General features: G+C 43.4%; 1 long non-coding RNA gene across 1 annotated transcript; it reads right to left on the bottom strand.

Annotated features, from left to right (window-relative positions):
* Positions 1-2716: 2716 nt before the first annotated feature.
* LOC133653756 (uncharacterized) lies at positions 2717-6585 on the bottom strand. Its single transcript, XR_009826769.1, has 4 exons — positions 5402-6585; positions 3260-3352; positions 3097-3180; positions 2717-3013 (listed from the first exon to the last, which is right to left on the bottom strand). It is a non-coding gene; the product is annotated as an uncharacterized LOC133653756 (long non-coding RNA).
* Between the last annotated feature and the right edge of the window lie 573 nt (positions 6586-7158).

Below are 7158 nucleotides of genomic sequence, written 5' to 3'. Positions count from 1 at the left end.
TCATTGCCACCTCACATGCACCGCACTGACACTAGATTAGTGTCAGCAGAGACTGGAAAAAAAGGCTTTGTGGTGTGTGAAAAGAGCTGGAGTACAGTCGTTTAAGTGAGCTAGTGTGTGGTTTTAAACTGATAAATATTAAGTTACCTTGTAAGGCTGTTCACCTTAAACGTTTTATAATTCTGAAATAATAAAATATTATACTGAAAGGGACAAGCGGTAGAAAAATAGATGGATGGATATAAACCAAAAAGTACTGTAGATACATAATAGAAAAGTAGAAAATTAAAAGAGTAGACGTGTCCCAAAACCACTTATTCACATCCAGTACGTTGACATTGTTGGAGCCTCGAGTATAGGCTGTTATCAATATCAATCCGTTACAATATCAGCACTAATAATAGTACATACTCGTATCATTTTGTAGTGTAGAATGTTACAAAAGGCTTGATCAATTGAAATGACTAAAACAGAGAACACTAGCAGGCATGAAAAACAACATACAATATACTTTCATTGGCAGAAGAAACACTGAATATAAGATATATAAAGAAATTTAACCAAACCCATGTATGAAGTGGAATGGACTTATGATTTGTTTTTGGCGACACCTAGTGATCACAATAATTCATTACGGTAAGCTAATGAGGAAGCAACTAACATTTGTTGGTGGATCCATCCATCCATCGATGTTCTACCACTTGTCCCTTTCGAGGCCGCAGGGGGGTCGCTGGAGCCTACTTTGTAATAATAAGCTTCTGCCTTGCATGTAGAATTTGTATCTGTAAGTAATATGCAACTGTAATTATTTCATACTTGTTTATATTGACAATAGTCGCGTTTTATACTACAATATTGTTTAATTAAGGACACTAATGGAACCGCAATGTGGTGTAATGAATGCAAAATGGAGGAGCGTCATGCTCAAAACAAAACTAATGCTAAGCACCTTTCCTTAAAAGCCTACTGAAATGAATTTTTTTTATTTAAACGGGGATAGCAGATTTATTCTATGGGTCATACTTGATCATTTCGCGATATTGCCATATTTTTGCTGAAAGGATTTAGTAGAGAACAACGACGATAAAGATCGCAACTTTTGGTATCTGACAAAAAAAAGCCTTGCCCCTACCGGAAGTAGCGTGACGTAGTCAGTTGAACATTTCCGCAAAGTTCCCTATTGTTTACAGTGATGGCGGCCAGAAGTGAGAGCGATTCAGACCGAGAAAGCGACGATTTCCCCATTAATTTGAGCGAGGATGAAAAATTTGTGGATGAGGAAAGTGCAAGTGAAGGACTAGTGGGGAGTGGAAGCGATTCAGATAGGGAAGATGCTGTGAGAGGCGGGTGGGACCTGATATTTAGCTGGGAATTACTACAACAGTAAATAAACACAATACATATATATACTCTATTAGCCACAACACAACCAGGGTTATATTCAATATGTCACAAATTAATCCTGCATAACAAACACCTAGGTGTTTGTTATGCTAGCTCCTAGCTCCTAGCTCCCATCCATATAACCCGCCAATACAATTCAAACACCTGCACAATACACACAATCACTCAGCCTAAAGGACCGTTCACCTAACCCAAGGTTCATAAAGCTTATATATTTACCCAAAGTTACGTACGTCACACGCACGTACGGGCAAGCGATCAAATGTTTGGAAGTGCAGCTGCGTACTCACGGTACCACGTCTGCGTATCCAAATCAAAGTAATCCTGGTAAGAGTCTGTGTTGTCCCAGTTCTCTACAGGCGTCTGTGTATCGAAGTCAAAGTCCTCCTGGTAAGAGTCTCTGTTGTCCGAGTTCTTCGATCTTGACTGCATCTTTCGGGAATGTAAACAATGAAACACCGGTTGTGTTGTGTTGCTGACTTCCCTCGCAAAATACTCCGCTTCGCACCGACAACTTTCTTCTTTGCTTGCTCAGCTTCTTTCTCCATAATGCAATGAACAAATTGCAACAGATTCGCCAAGACAGATGTCCAGAATCATGTGGAATTTTGCGATGAAAACTGACGACTTTAAGCTGGCCGCGGTGCTGGAATGAAATGTCCTGTCTAACTCGTGACGTCACATCCGCAGCGTCATCATACCAAAACGTTTTCAGCAGATATTTCGCGGGAAATTTAAAATTGCACTTTAGTAAACTAACCCGGCCGTATTGGCATGTGTTGCAATGTTAAGATTTCATCATTGATATAGAAACTATCAGACTGCGTGGTCAGTAGTAGTGGGTTTCAGTAGGCCTTTAAAGTACTTATCGCACGTGTCAAACTCAAGTTATGGCCCGCCACGTCCTTTTTTGCGGCCTGTGAAAGCCCGGAAATTGTGTGCCTCAATAAAATACTTAATCTTTATTACTAAATATATATGTTATTTCAATATTGCCACAAGAGGTACATGTACTGCCTGCAATTGTATATATTTTAAAGTTTATTATTAACTGATCATGCAACAGTGATTATAATATCATAAGAAAATGGGCGGATGGATGCATATTCCAAACACTTGTTGCTAGGAAAAAATAAAAATACTTTAATATCTGTCAATCCCCTTGAATTATGATTTCAAAGCAAATTATCAAAAAATGTGTATGCAAAGATTTAATTAAATGCATAAGCTATGTTGGGAATTACGATGGTGGATCCAAAAAAGGGCAGAAGACAAGAGCGGTAAGTGCGACAGGTTCCTTTATTGTCCACACTGTTACTGATCGCAATAACAAAAAACTATGGTGCCAGTAACAATAAAAATAGCACCGCGGGAAAAAGGATCAAGCACAAAAAAAACTCAAAGCACCAGATGAGTAGGCAAACAGGCGAGCTGCGGGGACGGGCAGGAAGGCGCAGGACAGGATAGGACCCTTACAAGTCAGAGACATGAAAACAGACTTCTTCCAACCTCAAACAGTAGCCAGCGCCTTCCTGCCACAGCTGAAGGGAATAAATGGGACAGGTTCAATGGAATACAGCTGTGGAAGTCCCGAAACTCCGCCTCCAAACTGGAAAAAATTACAAAAACATAAGGTCACAATATTAGGGACAACAGGCAAAAAACACCAAACAAAAACACAACTGTCCCAACCTGTGTCACAGCGGGTGTGACAGTATTACCCTCCCCCTCACTCAACGGGCACCACCTTCGGGTCTCTCTGGCTTGTCTGGGAATCTACCAAAAAAAATCAGATATTGGCAAAGGATCAAGGATGAGGGATTGTGACACCCAAGAGTGACTCTCTGGACCATACCCCTTCCAATCCACGAGAAACTGAACCCCCGTGCCACGCCTTCAGAAGTCCAGAATAGACTTAACAGTAAAGGCGAGATGGCCGTCAATCATTCTGGGAGGAGGAGGAGGCAGTGGTTGAGGCTTTCAATCGGGACACATGAAATACCGGATAGGTTCTCAGGGATAAAGGCAGCTTTAAAGGCCTACTGAAATGAAATTTTTTTTATTTAAACGGGGATAGCAGATCTATTCTATGTGTCATACTTGATCATTTCGCGATATTGCCATATTTTTGCTGAAAGGATTTAGTATAGAACAACGACGATAAAGATCGCAACTTTTGGTATCTGATAAAAAAAGGCTTGCCCCTACCGGAAGTAGCGTGACGTAGTCAATTGAACATATACGCAAAGTTCCCTATTGTTTACAATGATGGCCGCATGAAGTGATAGAGATTCGGACCGAGAAAGCGACTATTTCCCCATTAATTTGAGCGAGGATGAAAGATTTGTGGATGAGTAAAGTGCAAGTGAAGGACTAGTGGGGAGTGGAAGCGATTCAGAGAGGGAAGATGCTGTGAGAGCCGGGGGTGACCTGATATTTAGCTGCGAATGACTACAACAGTAAATAAACACAAGACATATATATACTCTATTAGCCACAACACAACCAGGCTTATATTTAATATGCTACAAATTAATACTGCATAAAAACACCTAGGTGTTTGTTATGCTAGCTCCTAGCTCCTATGCTAGCTTCTAGCTCCTAGCTCCATATAAGCCGCCAATCCAATTCAAACACCTGCCCAACACACACAATCACTCAGCCCAAAAGACCGTTCATCTAACCCAAGGTTCATAAAGCTTATATATTTAAACAAAGTAACGGCGTGGTGAAGTTGGTAGAGTGGCTGTGCCAGCAATCGGAGTGTTGCTGGTTACTGGGGTTCAATTCCCACCTTCTACCTTCCTAGTCACGTCCGTTGTGTCCTTGGGCAAGACACTTCACCCTTTGCCTCTGATGGCTGCTGGTTAGCGCCTTGCATGGCAGCTCCCGCCATCAGTGTGTGAATGGGTGAATGTGGAAATACTGTCAAAGCGCTTTGAGTACCTTGAAGGTAGAAAAGCGCTATACAAGTATAACCCATTTATCATTTATAACGTACGTGACGCGCACGTACGGGAAAGCGATCAAATGTTTGGAAGCGCAGCTGCTACTCACGGTACCTGATATTCAGCTGGGAATGACTAAAACAGTAAATAAACACAAGACATATATATACTCTATTAGCCACAACACAACCAGGCTTATATTTAATATGCCACAAATTAATCCTGCATAAAAACACCTAGGTGTTTGTTATGCTAGCTCCTAGCTCCTATGCTAGCTCCTAGCTCCATAGAACACGCCAATACAATTCAATCACTCAGCCCAAAAGACCGTTCACCTAACCCAAGGTTCATAAAGCTTATATATTTAAACAAAGTTACGTACGTGACGCGCACGTACGGGCAAGCGATCAAATGTTTGGAAGCCAAAGCTGCATACTCACGGTAGCACGTCTGCGTCTTTGTCATCCAAATCAAAGTAATCCTGGTAAGAGTCTGTGTTGTCCCAGTTCTGTACAGGCGTCTGTGTATCGAAGTCAAAAGTCCTCCTGGTAAGAGTCTCTGTTATCCGAGTTCTTCGATCTTGACTGCATCTTTCGGGAATGTAAACAATGAAACACCGGCTGTGTTGTGTTGCTGCTGACTTCCTTCGCAAAATACGTCCGCTTTGCACCGAGAACTTTCTTCTTTGCTTGCTCAGCTTCTTTCTCCATAATGCAATGAACATAATTGCAACAGATTCACCAACACAGATGTCCAGAATACTGTCGAATAATGAGATAAAAACAGAGCTACTTCGTATTGACTTCAATGGGGAAGCCATTTTACTGTTCGACCGTCTACGTCACGCGCATACGCATCATACATAGACGTTTCCAACCGGAAGTGTCGCGGGAAATTTAAAATTGCACTTTATAAGTTAACCCGGCCGTATTGGCATGTGTTGCAATGTTAAGATTTCATCATTGATATATAAACTATCAGACTGTGTGGTCGGTAGTAGTGGGTTTCAGTAGGCCTTTAATCTCACGTTCCACCTTAAAAGCACCCACAAATCTAGGTGCCAATTTCTTGCAATCCACGACTAGAGGTAGGTACCGGGACGACAACCAGACCTTCTGGCCGGGTTTGTAGTCAGGGGCTGGAGTGTGATGTTGATCCAACAGTCTTTGATTGCGCCTCGCCGTCCGGGACAGAGCGGCCCGGGTGTTACGCCACACCTGAAAGAAGGGCAGCCACCGACGGGACAGACAATTCTGCTTCCTGATAGGGGGAATGCTGGGGACTGGAAGCTGTTAGCCACATGAAATGGAGACAAGTTGGTGGACGCTCAGACGAGTGTGTTATGGGCATATTTCACCAGTGCCATCTAGAAGGACCATGAAGTTGAGTGCTGGTGACACACACACTTCAAAACCGCTTTCAGGTCCTGATTAGCCTGTTCAGTCTGGTCGTTAGACTGAGGATAGAATCTAGAAGACAAGTTGTCTGTCGCATCCAGGAACAAACAAAAAGCTTTCAAAATCTTGGAGGAGAACTAGGGGCCTCTGTCAGACAAATTGCTTCAGTTTATAAAATATGTACACAATAGTAAGAATTACCGTAAAACCCCTTGAAGCTGGAAGTCCAGTAACAAAGTCCATGGCAATGTGCGATAAAGGGTAGGCAGGAATTGGGAGGGGTCAAAGCAGACTTGCAGGAGCCTGGTAAGAGGCCTTGTTCCTGGCACAGACTTAACAGGCTGCCACAAATCTTCTGGTATCCGCCAGCAGAAATGGCCACCAGAAATGTTGAGCCAGCAGGAATGCAGTTCTTCTTGCCCCTTGGTGGCAGGCGACCTAAAGCAGTGTGCCCACATCAAGACCTACGAGCGAAGCGAAGAGGGAACAAACAGACGCCCTGAGGGACAGCCGGCAGGAGAAAGAGTGTCCTTTATGGCGTCCGCCAGACTCCACTTTCAACTGAAAAGACCCAGAATCCGGGAATGTGGAAAGATGGCCTCCGGAAGGCGATCTTCAGCAGCTGGTGAAAACATTCTTGACAGCGCATCGCGCTTGCCTTTGAGAGAACCTGGACGATAGACGAGACAAAAATCAAATGTTGTGACAAAAAGATCCCACCGTGCTTGGGGGGGTTGAGACGCAGAGCAGTACGGATGTAGGCTAGGTTCCTGTGGTCCATGGAGATGACGAAAGGATGGACAGTGCCCTCCAACCAGTCCCTCCATTCCTGGAGTGCCAAGACCACCGCCAAAAACTCCCTATTACAAATGTCATAATTTCTCTCCGCCGGAGAGAGACGCCTGGAGAAAAAGGCACAAGGGTGCAGCTTCTTACTCTGACCAACACAGTGTGAGAGCACGGCCCAAACACCAGTGTCGGACGCGTCAACCTCGACAAAAAAAAAAGAGAGAAGAGTCTCGGTGAGCAGGCACAGGAGCAGTGGCAAAAACAAACTTCAGACGCTGTGACGCCAAATCCCATAAAAATGGGACATTGCCAGATGTAAGTCTGTAAGGGTTCCACAGCCTTAATAAAATCTCTAAAAAATGCTGATAAAAATTTGAGAAGCTTAGAAACCTCTGTAAAAGTTTCCAAGACGTTTGAGTAGGCCAGTTTGCAACTGCCCTTATCTTGGTCAGATCGGGTCTAATCTCCTACCTCTCCACAATATATCCCAAAAACGACAGCGATGAGAGTAAAAAGTGCATTTTTTAACCGATTCTCTAACAGTATCTGAAGAACTTGACGGACGTGTTGACGGTGTTGTTCAATGGAGGGGGTAAATATCAGAATGTCATCAAGGTACA

Source organism: Entelurus aequoreus, linkage group LG07, assembly GCF_033978785.1.
Source record: "Entelurus aequoreus isolate RoL-2023_Sb linkage group LG07, RoL_Eaeq_v1.1, whole genome shotgun sequence".
Lineage (NCBI taxonomy): Eukaryota > Metazoa > Chordata > Actinopteri > Syngnathiformes > Syngnathidae > Entelurus > Entelurus aequoreus.
Note: the sequence above shows the minus strand (reverse complement) of the source record. Positions and strands in the feature narration are given on the sequence as shown.